Genomic DNA, 13,716 nt, shown 5'->3' on the forward strand with positions numbered 1-13,716 from the left:
ATACCCAACTAAAAATCCCCTGATACAGTATTTCCAGGATTTCATGAATGTGGGACCTATGCATCTTAATTAACATGTTTCTGTGTGCGAAAGAATTTGTATCGGTGCTTTTATGAAAATATGAACTTAAACATTTATGCTAAATGGTTTGCGTTACATTCCTTAGACAGCCCATACACTTCCATTTTAAGCACATAAGTCCCTAAGAATTTGCCTATAAGTCTTAATTCATCTTGAACACAAAACATTTATTTTAAAACATTTTAAATGACTTTCAATTAAACTGACAAACAGACACACATAATAAATAACAAGTAAAATTAAAGTACACTCATGCAGCAGTTCTAGTTTTCCTTCATTTTAACAAGTGTGTGTGTGTTTGCCTTAGGCACTGTCATCATCTCATCCACTGCAACGATTTTATATTCAGATATTCACTTTATCGCTGTTAACTCCCAAACAGACAATGAATCTCCTCTACTGATATTCATTTTATGAGTACTGCAACTGCATTATGATATAAAAAAATCATAAAATAAAGAGCATAAAAAGTATTTTTGGTTAATCCACACGCAAGTCCATGACATAACCAGAATCAGAATCATATCAGAATAATGTGTCATACAGACCAAAATACAATTATTATATTTGACATACATATCAGATGCCCGTATTACTCAGTATGTTTACTATACCCTATAAATGTTTGGAGTCATTATGATTTTATTTTTGAAAGAAATTAATACTTTTATTCAGCAAGGATGCATTAAATTGACCAAAAGTGATGGTAAATACTTTTACATTAAAAAATCAATAAAAGAAATCAATAAAAAAACTTGACGCCAGTTTACTCGTTCTTTCATAAAGCCTAGTCCCGAAAAAGCTTCCTCTTATTCAGTTTTCCCATATAAATGCTGTATATTATGCTAGAAAAACTATAGTTGGCTCTGCACATGAAAAAGTAGGACCGTGCAGCACCTGACAGATAGTAAATGCAGCAGAAAAAAAACTTCTCTCCAATACACTGTACACAACTCCAAATTTAATTTTCTGCAAGATTACACACAATAATTACTAGCTTTATAAACCCCATAACTAATGGCTTCCAATTAGAGGATCTATAGGTATCGATCTGTCGAGAATTTGAGAGCAACTTTAACACAAAGCTCTTAGTCTTAAAGAAAACACGGGAGCCGTCCACCAAGGATGAGGAGAGAGGATATGAAAAGGGGCTGACTGGACTGATGGGTCTTTTTTTACAAGTAACGTTAAGATTGCAAATGCCAAAAGCAACAACGCAATTAATTCATCTCATTTCACCGTTGTTTAGATCGCTTGAGACTCCTTATGAATGCTGGACCAGGAGTATTCCTCCACGGCCTTCAGATTTATGGCATCTATCTACCACATTGTTTAGCTTGCTTGTTAATTATTCAAAAGGTGAAGGATACTTCAGAGTGTGGCCTCCACTAATAAACCATAGAAGATTAATTTCCTCTACGAAGCCACATTTCAAACCTCTCACAAGGCTGAAAGTTAAAAACACCATCACACCTTAGCTGCACAACAGACTCTGAGTTCAAAATGCCTTCCATGATAATCTAGAGGCGAAAATGGCTTAAATCATCAAACTGAAACATAAATAAATAATAATTTGGGCTAAAAAAAAATTAACACAGTATATCTGCACATCCCACACATAAAAAAAAAAGATATTATTATTATTACATTAAAAAATTCACCATAGTATCTCACACAATTAAAAAAACGAATAATAATAAAAATTGACTCCATATACTCAGTAACTTGGACAGGAATATCTCGGCCACAGCGTTTATGGTAGTGGGTGCGAGGTAATACACATTTCTTAATTCAGTGTGTTAATCCCCAGGATTTACAATCTAAATACCTCTTTTCAAGATAATGAATTGACGCATATGCGAACGAGTAACCGTGTGTTATGTGGATCCCCAGCTTCACAGGAGACCAAAAGACCTCACTGTTCAGAAATTAATGCATAGGCTACTCTTGCAACTCCAGAGTCAAATCCTGCTGAACTAAAGCGACATGCTGTGTACCATGCCCCAGAATACATTGAGAAGAGGGTGATCTTGTAAACTTGACGGATACATTATGACAGTGGAATACTAATCAGAAGATCATCTTTGCTCAAAGTCTACAGGATTTCAGAGGCCTTTTGCACTGAAAAGCAAACCGAGGATTAGCAGTAAATAGATATTTTACAGGAACAGAGATAATCAGTATATAAACTCAAGTCTTGTTGAAACCATATAAAAATCATTGTGTGTATATATATATATATATATATATATATATATATATATATATATATATATATATATATATATATACATATATCGCATATATGACCAAAGGTCACGAGAGGTGACTAAAACATTTCTTTAATTAGATTTAGCCGATGGCTAGTAAACTAGTAAAAAGTTTAGCACAGATATAATTTCATTGCCTGCTAGGGCAGTAACGGTTCTCTGTAAAAAAAAAAAAAGAAGTCAAACTGTACCATTCTCCAGCCACGGTTCGGCACGCACTTGCACCATGGTTCATCTCAAATCTGTTGACACATCCGCATCTATAATATGTTTTATTGAAAATAACAACACGTAAAACAGACAGAGATAAGCTAATGTATGTTTCTGTCGATGGATACACATTTTGGCTTCCCCCAAACTTTGTTCAATGCGAGTGCCGTATGTATATACAGTACTGTATGTTTAAACTAAATTAATTTAAGCCTTGCCATTTTAAACATTCAAGCACAAGAAGACACGAAAGAGAACTTGCGCTCACACAGTGAGAAGATTCGTGAGTGTACTCATCCAAAGCGTGTACACGGAAAGTCTTTATGTCAACATGCCCGTCTTGCCTAGCAAACATAGTCAGTTATGTCTTAAGTGAACGTAAATAGTTGAGAAAGACAACGCATGTGTGTCAGTATCAGTGTACTGGATCTGTGCATTATGTCTTAGTGACAGCTGCCTAATATTCTGTATTTCTGTGTTTTTAATGCTAATCGAACAACAAAAGACAAGGAAATCACTCACTATTCTTGACTAAATAGCTTTTGTAACTTTAATTATCTATTTAAGTTCTACAGTTAAGATTATGCAATGTTTTTTTTTTTACATTTGACTACTTTATTCAATTTCTGTACCTGAAAAACCTTTTATCTTTTATTTGTTTATTTGTTCTCTTGTATTTATTTGTGCTGTTTCCCTGAACATAGCCCTAATCAAAAGGTACCAAAAGCGTGACCCTAAAACCGTGATAAAAACCGAACCGTGCGTAATTTGAAGCGCTATACCCATATTGCCTGCTGAGCTTTACGCACCGTGGCTTGGCTGAGAGCGCCCTCTGTAACATTCTCTCCCACATGCACACTCACCGTAAGAAAAAGAGAGAGCACATGCAGGGCTCATTGACAGAACTGTCGGACAAGTGCTGCGTCGTCATGAAAGTTTATCATTTGCATGCATTTTTAAGCCATGCCAATCTAAACATTTAAGCGCAAGTAGTTGCGAAAGTGTGTGTGCATCTTTGTGTGTGTGCAAACTGCACATCTGAAGCAATCACCCAGAAAACCGAGAATACTGAATTGAGCACTCTTACACGTCGTCTTCCGCTTGAACGGACAATTTCACACAAAATTATGCCAAAATGCCCTTCTTGGCTAGTATCCTAGTAAACAGTCTTATAGGTAGAGAAAGTAAGTTTCGGAGGGGGTAGCATTAGCTTTAATAGCATGAGATACCACACTCTCTTCAAAGCGTCTCCAAACTTGAATGCACACAGCAGTCTGCAATTACAATAATAATGAACATAAACAACATAAAGAACACAGATCTATACCACCTGACTGCTTCAGATTAATTTCGGCGTTGATAGAGTTGCCATTGTTCAAGTAATTCAATAAAATTGTTCAATAAATTCAAGTCTCGAACCACTGCGAGTATAACGTCACGGGTTTCCATCTATTCCACATTACAGCAGTTATGGCATGAATAAGCTCATTGTTTTGGTTCAGGAGAAACTGTACGGTTGCAGTACTTGGTGACTGACGTCTGTCTAACTCTGCATAGCATGAAACGTGCTGATGACGTGTGATGTCTGTGTGAACAATACATACATTGACAGGCAGGTAGGAAAGCGTACCATGCAATGATTGGACAAACATTTTATGGTCCTACGCCTTCCAGTTATATATAGTAATATATAAATACATTTAGACCACTTAAATTAGTATTTGCTATCAGTCCGACATTTGTTAAAGAATACATTTAACTGTGTTGTTAAATAATTTGATTAATAAAGATTATCTTGATTGAGCATTAGATGATGGCCGAAGTAAAATAAATGTAAAAATAGGAGAAATGTGCAAAAAAAAAAAACACTCCAATATCTACGCATAACCGATACGGTACCGATGTATTGTAAATCACAAGCAAATACCTACATTTGCACAACGACACTTTTTTATCCATTGCCGTCTATTTTTGATGTTCACAAGTAGAACCACTAGACAATATAGAGAAATGACAAGACAGCGGATCAGTAGTTTTTATTGCAAACATGCGGCAGAGCTGTGGCAGGCATCACTGATGTGTGTATTAATAGACGATCCACATTCAGAAAGCTTCGGGTATCAATTAGGGAGTGATGCATACACAGCAAACAGGGTACGAGTATATCCCTCCAAAAAAAAAAAAAAATCATCCAAGCCTGTCTGGTTGTACAACGTAAGTACTAACATGATCAGAAAAGCCTCTTTAGCTGGTGTCAAATTTTCAGTATTGCAAGTATGTGGGAATTATTGACTGGCTGACCTGGATTGGCTGGCAGAGCAGTCACAGAGCTACGACAAAATCCCTCATGCTCTACATAAATACAGTGGGATTGAAACAAGCGCACATTTGCATGTTTTGTATTGTGTCTGCAAAATCACTGCCATGATGCGAAAGATGCATAATCTTAAGCGATACTTCCATTGTGTACAAATGAAATCATGGCCTACAAGCAGGTAGTCCTTACACGAGAATGTAACCCACTGTCTTTTGTCCTATTACAACACAAAATAAAACAACTAAATCATTACAGACTACAATATTGTGACAGTATGCTTCAGTTCGCAGAGAAACAGAGATTACCCGGCTTTGTACTACAACCGAGCGTAAGCTTCACAGAACAAAGTTTGGCAGGCTTTTTCGGAGACATAAGGCATTTTATGTTTCACCTAATCCCCTGTCAAAAGCATTAAGCATTTAAAGAACCAAGCGCCACATATCCAGAACCACCGTGGCTCAGTCAAGCCTGCCGGGTCAACACAGAGCAGCAGGTCTCCCATGCACCCCTCTGTCCCTCCCCGTCAGAGGTGTGCCTTACTTACGCTGGATCCTGGCTTCCCTCAAAGAGTTCTCTGGTGCAGTTTTTCAAGGACAAGGACGTCCGCCCGCCGGCTGCCTCTCGCTTTTCCTCCCCTTTCCCAGTGCAGCGACCACAAACACACACAAAAAAAGCCTGCTTGCTTTCCCTCAGCTAGCCTGAATCAGGGGCTGTGTGTTTCTCTCAAAATCATTAAGCAGGACCCTAGCTTGGCAAGTGAGGGTTAGAAAGAGGAGGGAGGAAAGAGAGAGAGAGAGAGAGAGAGAGAGAGAGAGAGAGAGAGAGAGAGAGAGAGAGAGAGAGAGAGAGAGAGAGAGAGAGAGAGAGAGAGAGAGAGAGAGAGAGAGAGAGAGAGAGAGAGAGAGAGAGAGAGAGAGAAAGAGGCTGCTGGGCAAGCTGACCGGCTCGTTCCCTCTAGCTTGTGTACTAGTACACAGCGCCGGCTGATCTCCTATTGCAAGCCGGCAGAAAAGAGCCGCTTTACTGAAAAGCAGAAGCATCACGTTTCAAGGAAGTGGGAGCCTGGATCTCCGGACTAGGGAGCTAACTGTCACCAGTCGGGAGCCTCTGGGATCTGTGGTCCCTGATGTATGCCTGTCTCATGTGAAAAATGTTGATTGTTCAACCTCCCCAAAAACCAGACTTCCATAAACAAACAAACAAACAGCTATTTCAAGAGGGTTCACATTTCTGGGAATACTCTCCAGCTTTCCTGCTCATCTCACAACGCAGGATTTGACTCTCGAATAAAACAGCAGCTGACTATGTTTGAGCAATATTTGCATGTATTGCTACATAATGTGTAACATTGGATTTACAACATGGGCTGTTAGAGAAAAATCATTGCTCTAAATAGACATTAAAAGGGTTACTTCTGTCATCATTTACTCACCCTCATGTTGTTGCAAACCTGTATGACTATCTTTCTTGTGTAGAACACAAAAGGAGACGTTCAGCATGTTCACGTTGCTCTTTTCCATACAGCGATATCATACAGTAAGCAGGGTTCAAGCTACAAAATGGACAAAAAAATTATTATTATATTACTCGTTTAACAGTTATAAACAGTTTTGCCATAGAGCTCACAATTCGGCATATTTTCTTGTTGCTGATAAATAATAACCTTTATTTAACCAGGAGAATCACATTGAGATATTACTATCTCTTCTTCCAGCAAGACCTGGTTAAGACAGGGGCACATATAGTTTCACACAAAATAAATAACAATAAGACAACACCACAATTTACAACAATCGAAAGCTAGATAAAAGCAAATTAGCTAAAACAATTACAAGTGTCCAGTAAAATATTTTGCAAAAGACGTTTAAAGGTGCTTAAGGTTGGAAGTGCATCTAAGTTAAGAACATTTTGCAATTCATTCCAAACCCAAGGAGCATAAAAAGAAAATGCACCCTTGCCAAATTCTGACAGTACCCTTGGGACTTTTAGTCGAATATGGGAACTGGACCTAGTGCGATAATTATTTGTATGATAAATTAAAAGATTTGATATATAAAAGGGTAATTTACCTAAAAGAGCTTTTGCGATAAATAAATACATGTGCAACTTTCTCCTTTGATATAAAAATGACCAACATAAAGAATCATATAAAATACAATGATGCGTCCGTGACTCTGCACCGGAAACAAAACGCAAAGCTGCATGATACACATAATCTAGTTTTCTAAGTAGAGATGTAGCTGCATGCATATATAGAAGATCACCGTAATCAATTATGGATAAAAAAGCACTCTCTACTAATTTCTTTCGGGCCTCATAGGGGAAACAATTTTTTAAACGATAAAAGAAACCTAATTTTGGCCTAAGCTTCTTCAACAAATTATCAATATGTACATCAAATGCTAATCTTTCGTCCATCCATATACCTAGATATTTATAAGAACTCGCTCTTTCTAATGGTATACCATTTGAAGTTATAATTGAAATATCGGTTACTTTAGAGCGACCCCGACTAAAAATCATGTATTTTGTATTTTTTTAGTTTAAAACCAATTTTAACTGCGACTATGAGTGCTGCAGTACTTGAAAAGCGTTCTGTAGTTGCTTCATTGCTTGATTTAAAGAAGATGCTGTTGTATAAATAATTGTATCGTCTGCATACAAATGTAATTTTGCGGAATCTATTCCATGACCTAGATCGTTGATATAAATAGAAAATAAAAGGGGGGCTAAAACGGATCCTTGAGGAACCCCGGTATTTACTTGTAGGAATGGTGAATTGTAGTTTGACACTAACATGAACTAAAATGAACAACAATTCTGTTTAGTATACTTTCAAAACTGGTGCAGTGCATCTGGCAAGTTTGATAATTTCACTCTGTTTTTCAGATGACTGTATATGGCATCAGAATACTTGGATAGCATATACTGTATAATAGTAGTCCAGAAGACTCATGATTATATGGAAGAAAAAAAGAAGATGAAAAGTCACACATGCTATGAATGACTTGAGGGCAAGTTTGTTTTGTTTCTTATGTCAGTTTCTAACTGACAGTTAGAAACTCAGTAAAAATACAGGTATATGCACATTTTTCCAATGAGCTTTTGTCGGAAAAGCTCATTGGAAAAACGTGCATATACATGTATTTTTGCAAAATTCCAAACACCTAGCCTATGCATACAATTTACTGCATTTTCCAGCTGAAATGAACACTAATGGCTCTAAAACACCAACAACTTGTATTCCTATTTACACAAATGATCATTACAGGGGCAGATTATTAATTAATCAAGACTTATTTTTGCATGGTTCCTTCCACAATACTATGCATGGCTTTTCTGACATGGTAAGCTTGGTTGTTAACTCAAGATAAACAAGCTTGTAGACTTGTAGCAGCAAGTGTTTTTATTTCAAATTTTCTTTTGTCGACACGATTAGTTAAATTTAGGTTAGGGTTTAGTATACGTGGTAGATTATTATCATATACCTTTTTTTAGCGCAACCGCAACTCAGTGAGTGGACACGTCATTTACAAACTGCCTCGTGAATACATACAACAAACAACGTAATAAAACATGCCAGATTCACGTCAATCTGTTTCGGATAACTGAATATACATTTAGCGCCAGTCCCTGGAAATTTCACTTTGAAATTGTTGCAAAACTTGCATGAAGCAACATACCATTTTACAGAAATGTTGCTAAAGGCATGTTTTGCAAATGAGCCTAAAATATAACTGTAGAGAAGAAGACTAAAACAAATTAATAAAAACTATATGAGACATGAATACAAGGACATGGTTGTATATTTCTTTTTTGGTGAATGATTCCTCTAAATAAAACAGACAACTCTTGAAAAATGTATGCACACAGTCTGGTGTCATCTCATTGGTCAACTCAATCTTGCAATGACCTGTCAAGTTCAGTGTGCTAACAAAGCTATACTGAGGTTAAAGGGATAGTTAACCCCCCCCAAAAAAATGTCATTAATTACTCACCCTAATGTCGTTCCGAACCTGTAAGACTTTCGATCATCTTCGGAACACAAATGAAGATCTTTTTGATGAAATCGAAGAGATTTCTGTCCCTGAGTTGGCAACTACGCAACTACCACTTTTATCAAACTAGCCTAATCAATAAGAATTGAGCGGTTTAGTCCACATTTTCTGATGAGACTTGATCGCTTTATATGATTAACAGATGGAATTTAGGCTATTATTAAAGGGGTCATGACATGGTTTATTTTATTTTATTATTATGTTCCCTAAGGTGCAATTATAGTATTACTATAGTTTTTTTTACAAAAAACTTTTAAAATGTAGTGATTTATGACCTTTTCTCACCCTGTTTCTCATCCTCTGATTCAAACAATCTGTTTTGGGGGCGTTTCCCCTTTAAGAGTTCAGTGTTAACGCCCACTGTTATGATTGGCTAACGTCAGTGCCTATGCATCAATTATTAACGCCCCCAGCCAGAACGTTTGCGGATTCGGCGTATTTAAAAAGTAGTTTAAAGTTTTAAACACATTACTTACAGTTTGCGTCGTCGTTGTTGAGCCCAGAATAGTCGGCACGGACTTATCTTTGAGCAACAGTTTTCTGGCAAAGCCAGCATCATTTTGGGATTTGTTCTCAAAACATTCATCCTTCAAATGTATAGAACAAACGCTTAAACTAACACTGCCGTGACTGAGATGTCCGTCAAAAACGTCATTTTTCCCTGACTGGATCTTTCGCAGCGTATTCAAAGATGTTGTTTGTCCACAGCCAGGAACAGCACATCTGTGGCATCGTAATTTCCCTGTACACAGACCCACTCGCTGTCCGTCGACTGAACACTTGTGAGGCGCGCGGGCGCGACAATGATACGAAATGAGCGTAGTTACCTTGCGCTTTAAGCGTAGTTGTCTTGTGCATGGAGGCGGTCATATGCAAACGCTGGTACGTCACTTCGTACCGTGACGTCACTTCTTACCATGGATCCAGAACGAGCTGTATTTAGAGCTTGATTAAATAAATGATTTGTTTATAATGGGGAGGACGTCTTAAGCTATGAAACTTGCAGGACGTTTTAATGGTACAAAGACCTCTTATATACCAAAAGATCAAGGCAAATTTGGTTTCTCATGTCATGACCCCTTTAACATTTAAACATTGATTTGCGAACATAAACAGAAGCTCAACCGAACCTGCTTGACGCACGAGAACAAACCTCTTGTGGAAGCTCAAACACATGAGAATGAACCTCATTGGTTCTCACACGTCAAGTGAACTTGCTTGAGTTCTGCAACTGAAGATGTGAGAGTTGATGAATGTTTATAAGCGAATAAAAGCCTAAATTAAATCTGTTCACCATATAAAGCAATCGTGTCTCTTCAGAAAATTTTGACAAACCGCTTAATTCATATGAATTAGTTTTACAATCTATTTGTGAAAAGAGATAAAGATATTAAAAATTCCAAGTTATTTTTGGGTGAACTATCCCTTTAAGATTATGGTGAAGGTTAGGTTAGGGTTATAGTTTAGTATTTGTTTCAGCGTCGCATAGGCAATCAGCAGCACTATGATTGACATGACCAATGAAATCTGTGGGGCGGGGGTGTATGCCACAATCTGTAGCTATAAATGTGAGATTCAATAGACACTCGCTGTTGTATTTGAGTAAGAGAAATCTGTGCCAATGATTTTCTATGAGTTTGTAAATAGTACTATGATTTGTAAACGTACTTATTTTAACCATTCATGCTCACAGATTTACATTGTCCTCACCGCCAATTACCCAAATATGTGTGGGCTGTTCCATTAATTAGAAATATGTGCAATTTAGTGCATTTACAAAATATTTTTTAAATGTATTAATAATACAAACAAGAAAAAGTTAATTGTATTTCTTTTACGTTAATTAAAAGACAAAAAAAAGGTGTTTTGTAGTGACTCTGGGCCTGGAGAGGGGAACATCAAAGTCTCTCCTAACATTTTATTGTTTATTATTTTTATTCCTACCATATCCTATTATAGGTAGGAATGTAACACTAGATAATATATAAGTCCAGAGTGAGTAGAAAAGAGGCAGAAAAGCTTTTGGTGTGAAAAACAAACCCGAGTTCAAATAACCTACTGTATTTCACAAATTGCCATTTTTGTAAATATTTGTACAAAAAAGTATGATTTGCATAAAAAGTAAGCTTGAAACTCCACCCCAAACCTAACACTCAAGCATATCATTCGAAAACATTCATTAAAAAAAATAGATAAATTCACATAGCACAAATTCACTAACAATTTGCCAAAACATAAATTAGTTAGTTACCGTGTTGGGAAAACATAAATCTTTTTAGATACTGATAAATACACATAGGCTATTTCTAAACTGAGGGTACTACAAATCAGTTTGTGCAGTTATGAATACAATTGGCAAAATTGAGGGTACAGTTTACAAATCTATGAGGAACCTTTATAAGCATAGTGCAGATTACACAATAGTATAGGCACAAATAATCAGATCTAAAACATTTATTCATAAATATCCCTACATGTTCCAATGTGGGTTCTGTAAAATACAGTAGCCTAGCTAAAGGTGTAGTGATGTGGCACATTTTGAGGCTGTTTGTGAATTGGGATCAGGCTCCTTTGCAAATAAACAAAGCTCAACAAGGGCATATGTGGCATCAGAGCAGCTAGAGATGTGTTGCTGATTTATATTGGCTGAAACTGCAGCTCTCAGCTCACGTTATATCCTGGTGGGTGTCCCATCAAATACAATAACACATCCAGCGTGCTTTTCGCCTGACACACTACCATGTGCTCGGTAGAAACGTCGCTCTGCAACAGAATTGAGCAATTTCTCAAGCTTACGGAATGAATCGATCTCATGGCGACCGCGTCGCTGTCTGTCTCCATCTCAATGTTACTAAACATTTCAAGGACAAGCGCTCCATTCGCTGAAACAATGCGCATAATTTCCATCGACAGGGGCTAAAGTTACGAATACAGGGACGGTGTGACAATCTTAATATCGCATGCATCGGGTACACACGGACTTCGTTCTCAACATCTCTCTGACTTTCTCGAGTTGATGTTGTGGGTGAATTTATTCATTTCGGAATCTCGCTCGACACTGAAATGAAACTAAAACGAGGGTGAAATTGGTGAAGGTGTTACATACATGCTTTGTATGGCAACCGTTTGTCATTTTGATGATGCAGAAGTGGGTGATTAAAAGCTTCGTGTACATAAATGTAGGCGTGTTGAAGATATAAAGCGTCAGTTACCTTGTGTGGCGGGTGTCCAGGTAAGAACTGCTTCTTAAAGTGACAGCACCTGCTTTTTGAAACTCCTGTCCAATCAACTGCGGCGTACACTCACATGCGTGCGTCCACTGCCTCTAACGGGACGTTTTCATTCTGCAAATAGGGGTCTTTTATGGAAATATTCTGGTCAATATTTCTATTAATTTGCACAGATACACACAGATGTGGCATAAAAGTGCAACAAAAAATAAAATATTTAAAAAATTTATATCAGACTAAGACTACTCAAGCCTTAATGGCAAATTATTTGAAAATTTAGTTTTTAACCCCCTATTATTGCAGTGTAACAGTCCTATAATGTTTTTTTTAAAAACGAGATATTCCTAACTGAAAATTAATAATTCCTGACACTACATGTGACTAGTTCAGTACTAAGGGTTGTTTTTTGTTTGTTTGTTTTTGTACATGGCTCTTCAGTTCTCAGTCATTATGGGATAGCAATGCTTCACACTTCAGAATTTCAGCAGGTGGAGTATGGTCATCATCAGGTTGTTGTGCATATCTAGTGTGTCATGAAAACTGCATATTTGGGCATCCTGTGACATGCAGTAACTGTGTCATACAGAACAGAACTCATATTAATAAGCAGTCAGGTGGTACACATATTCGGATGCAGGCTGAGTAATGCTGATAGGCAGTTTTAGAAATGCCCAAGGTGAAAGTGTCATTGTGCAAAATCTGTAAGTGCATTAATTTTTAACCTTCAGGATAGTGAAATACATATCGTATCATATCATATCTCTATCCTCATGCACACACAAAATGCTCACATTATTCACATGATACCAAAATGTTTCACTTAATTTCTCTTAATCTCTGTGCCTCAGTACAAACACACACACACACACACACACACACACACACACACACACACACACACACACACACACACACACACACACACACACACACACACACACACACACACACACCTTGCAGGGATCCTAAGAGTTGCTCCAGTTACCAGTCACTGATAAACTTCTCCACCTAGGGGGTTAAAGAGCTTTATTTTATTTTATTATTTATTTTATTTTATTTTATTCACTTTTAGATGTTTTTGTGTGTGGGACATATTCATACAAACATGTTCTGCTGTAAACACCAAAAAACACAGTATATTCAAATTTCTAAAGCTCCTTTTATGTTTACTTTTATTATGTATATAATGATATTGTTGATCTCTTACTGCTATGAAAGTATAAACCTAAAAAAAACATAGTTTGAGTCAACTGGATGTTAAGTTGTAACTGACTTTACTAAGAAATAGTTAATCAGGGTAATTTCTCTGTAGTTAAGTCTAAAAGCAATTATCAGGGATGTCTATCATTAAAAGAGATCAAGAATGTCATTGGGGTATAATTTTTCATATTGCATATTTTACCAAACATTTTCTTTTAGCAACCCTAGAAACCTGAATGACAAAGTGACAGTCAAATAAACAGGAAACGTGAAGAGTTGAAGGAGACCGTTCCTAATTAAAGAGAACAATCAATCAGCTCCAAGACACAAACAGAGGACTAACATGCAAC

At 37.0% G+C, this 13,716-nt stretch overlaps 1 protein-coding gene across 4 annotated transcripts in view; it reads right to left on the bottom strand.

The window, feature by feature from the left end:
• The window catches only part of esrrga (estrogen-related receptor gamma a), a 160,407-nt gene extending 148,221 nt beyond the window's left edge, over nucleotides 1–12,186 (bottom strand). Inside the window, exon 1 of one of the 4 annotated variants that reach the window (XM_079632753.1) lies at nucleotides 12,149–12,186. The gene's annotated coding sequence lies outside the window, so the exon portion shown is untranslated. Of the gene's footprint in view, nucleotides 1–5,422; nucleotides 5,680–12,148 lie in introns of those variants that run through there. The other 3 variants (XM_079632752.1, XM_079632757.1, XM_079632758.1) reach the window with 3 other exon arrangements.
• Nucleotides 12,187–13,716: the final 1,530 nt, after the last annotated feature.

This window comes from Phoxinus phoxinus, assembly GCF_949152265.1.
Source record: "Phoxinus phoxinus genome assembly, chromosome: 13".
Taxonomy (NCBI): domain Eukaryota; kingdom Metazoa; phylum Chordata; class Actinopteri; order Cypriniformes; family Leuciscidae; genus Phoxinus; species Phoxinus phoxinus.